The sequence below is a fragment of the Geotrypetes seraphini genome, chromosome 1 (assembly GCF_902459505.1).
Source record: "Geotrypetes seraphini chromosome 1, aGeoSer1.1, whole genome shotgun sequence".
Taxonomy (NCBI): Eukaryota; Metazoa; Chordata; class Amphibia; order Gymnophiona; family Dermophiidae; genus Geotrypetes; species Geotrypetes seraphini.
Genome location: NC_047084.1, coordinates 311961266 through 311965139, shown reverse-complemented (window position 1 = coordinate 311965139; position 3874 = coordinate 311961266).

Genomic DNA, 3874 nt, shown 5'->3' with positions numbered 1-3874 from the left:
GTTGTAGAAGTATCCAGGAAGTGGAACTGGAAGGCAGCAAGCCAGGCATGACGTGTTAACAATTAAGCTGATCTAACTCTGCTGCTGCATTATGTTAGAAAAAACAAGGAAGGCAACCAAGTCACATCAAGGTCTGTGAGGGGGAAGCTCAAAGTGCCTAACTTGGCTCACAACTTGCAAACCAAATATAGTGTAATATGTCAAAGAACATGTCACATTATATGATGTTATAGGGCGCTCTCAGTGTGAACCCTCAGGGTTCACACTGAGAGCGCCCTATAACATCATATAATGTGACATGTTCTTTGACATATTACACTATATTTGGTTTGCAAGTTGTGAGCCAAGTTAGGCACTTTGAGCTTCCCCCTCACAGACCTTGATGTGACTTGGTTGCCTTCCTTGTTTTTTCTAGTTTAGGATTTGTTTGGCAAATTAGGAGTGTGTTGTTGTTGGCTGCATTATGTTAGGCAGGCTGTGAGAAAAATAACTGTTGTAATTTTTCAGTTATTGGATTTGTTTATCATAGATCTTATGATGGGATCTGTTATATACATCAGGCAGGGTTGGTATTCATTGTGAAGTGTGTGAGGACTGGACAAAATATCCCTCTACCCCCACAGTCAAATTCATGAGGAAAACTCTTCAATTTATGTAATGAGCACAAAGAGTAAATGGTTCAGTGGCATACCTGGTTCAGGCCTAGATGCACTAGACAGAGTTGGTAAGATCGCGTGGGTCCACTGCAGTCAAATTTTTGGCCAATTCCGAAAGAGTGACTGATGTTCAAACAAGTTTGCACGCAAATTATTTGAGTGGAGGTTTGTTGAGATCCCACCAATGAATCGCTATGAGAGCGACTCACATATGCTCAGAGCCGGCAGGGGAAATCCGAACAGCTGAGAGGCAGGGGAAACCCCGAAGCATCCTCCTGCCACTCAGCTGTTCAGGGCATGAACCTTTTTTTTTCAGATGTGCGTGTTACCCATGCACAATATCTGTCCCCATTTTTTTCCCCCAGATGTGACTAAACAAAATCAAGACCGTAGGAAATTATTTCTTGCACTGAAATCAGATGTAATTTCTTTGGGAGGTTCGTTCCTATTTTCCTTAGCACAGCAGCAGATGAATCCAGAGACTAGTGGGATAGCTCACATCGACCAGCAGGTGGAGATAGAGAAACTGATTAACAGGTGGTCTTATAGACTGGCATTCCTCCTGTACATTCAGTTTGCTCTATCTCCCAGCAGGGGTTCGTAGCTATACATCTAGCTCCTGGATTCTGGCTGTGCCTGGTGCTTTTTGTGTGAATTTCTAGTCTTCTGTTGAGACTAGTTCTCTTCTGAGAGACAGGGGTGCCTGGCTGAGCGGTGCCGGCTTTGGGAGCTACACCTGGACCCCCCCAGGTCCCTTCTCCACCCTCCCCTCCTGTAGATTGAGGGGTTTACTTGGGCTCTGCATTTTCTTCTTTCCAGTGTAAAAAAAAAAATTTGTATTGAGCCTCCCTATACTGTGCTGGGCTGTGCCTTTTGGTCAGCTTCTTGTTGCAACTGCCAGCCATAACTCTTTTTGCTGTTGTGCTGTGAGGATTTGGGTGAGTGATTCTTGCTGTTTTGAGGGTGTCTGGTGCGGTTTGGTCGGTACCGGGTGTTTGTCTGTTGGAAGGGCTGCGTCGGCGGTTTTGGCGGGCTTTCTCCGTTTGAGAAAAAAAAAAAAAAAATGGCGGCAGAGGCTGTGAAACGGTGTTCGCGCTGTGGGAAGCGCAGAACACCGTCGGGGCTGTGCTCTGCCGGTTGTGCAGACGCGCCGGCAGAGGATTCATTCCTGCCGAAGTGTGATTTGGAATTTTCACGCGCGGGAGCACCGTGCTTTTGTTTTGCAGAGCTCTCAGCCTGCTCAGCCAGTCCATTTGAATTTTCCTTTACTGCCTGTTTCTTCTACTTCCACTACTACTACTACTGGTGCTGCTGCTTCTCATGCTGTTTCCCCTCCGACGCAGTCTCAGGCGGCGAAGCGACGCAGACTTGCGGCCGCGGACAAGGGGGACCCTGACCCCGTCTCCCCCTTATCTATTACTCTTCCTGAGTCACTGGAGGAAGGTGAGGTGCTGGACTTGGAAGCGGAGGAGCCCCAGGGTAGGGACGTGGATGATCCTTCCGCGCTCCGGCTTTTTCACAGGGAAGAACTTTCCTCTTTAATTTCTAAGGCATTGCAGGGATTGAACATCTCGCAGGAGGATCCTCAGGTTTCTGGGTCCGCGAACCCCCTTATGGCAGGGACGCGAAAGCCGCCTAGATCCTTTCCAGTGCATGAAGCCATGCAGGAGCTTATCGCGACGCAATGGGACACACCGGAGGCCAGTCTAAGGGTGTCGAAAGCCATGCGGCAATTGTATCCTATTGCTCCGAATGAACTCAAGAAGTTTAAGTTGCCCAGAGTTGACGCGCTGGTGGCCGCGGTCACCAAAAAGACTACCTTGCCAGTGGAGGGGGGTGTTGCGCTGAAGGATGTCCAGGATAGGAAGATTGAATCTTCGCTGAAGATGTCCTTTGAAGTGGCAGCGGTCACCTTACAAGCCGCGGTTTGCAGTTCGTATGCTGCGCGGGGGCATGTCTGCAATGATCTCGGCTGATGGCAGATAATATGATGGAGTCCAGGTGTTCTGTCCCCTCGGAACTGGCTGATTTGGAGTCTGGTCTGGCGTATTTGGCAGATGCCTTGTATGATATTATTCGCGCTTCTGCCAAGCAGATGTCTCTTTCGGTTGTTTCTCGCAGATCTTTGTGGCTCCGTAATTGGGCGGCAGATGCAGCGTCCAAGCTTCGGCTCGTGAAACTCCCTTTTAAAGGACGTTTGTTGTTTGGGGAGGATTTGGACAAATTGGTGAAGGATTTTGGCAATACCAAAACGCAGCGCTTACCGGAGGACAGGTCTCGACCCTCTTTGAAGTCCTCGGCTGCCAGACCGCGCTTCCGGGATGTTAAGAGATATAGGCCAGGTAAGCCATCCTTTCAGCCCGCTTACGGTTCCTTCTCTACTTCAAGACCTAGGTTTCCACAAAAGAGTTCCTTTCGTACAGCGAAACCCCCATCAGTTCAGCCAGCCCGTGCTCTAGCAAATCGCACTCCACAATGACGGGGTCTCGGCTGCCTCCGCCATTCCCTTGGGGGGGGGCGGCTGTCTGCCTTTCTGGCGGAGTGGGCCAAGATAACGTCAGATCAGTGGGTTTTGGACATTATTTGAGATGGTTATAAGTTAGAGTTTTCCTCTCCCGTCGCCGATTCTTTCTTGGTATCCCCGTGCCACGGGGCGGCCAAGGGAGCCTCGGTCCGCCTAACTCTTCAAGTGCTTCTGGATCTGGGGGCGGTAATGCCGGTTCCCCTGGAAGAGGTAGGTCTCGGCAGGTATTCCATTTACTTCATTGTGCCCAAAAAAGGGGGGTCGGTCAGACCTGTGCTGGATCTCAAGAGGGTCAACAAATTTCTCAGGGTTCGCCATTTCCGTATGGAGACTGTTCGCTCAGTTATTGCAGCGGTTCAACCTGGGGAGTTCCTCACGTCTCTCGATCTCAAGGAGGCGTACCTCCATATTCCGATCTGGCCTCCGCATCAGATGTTTCTTCAGTTTGCGATCCTAGGCCAGCATTATCAATTTCGGGCGATGCCCTTTGGTCTTGCCACGGCTCCCCGCACCTTTTCAAAGGTGATGGTGGTGGTGGCAGCATTTCTGCGCAAAGAGGGAATTCGTGTGCACCCTTACTTGGATGACTGGTTGATCCGCGCCTCTTCCAGGCAGGAGAGTCTGTCGGTTACTCAGAGAGTGATCTCTCTCCTTCAGTCTTTGGGGTGGATCATCAACTTTCCCAAGAGCTCTC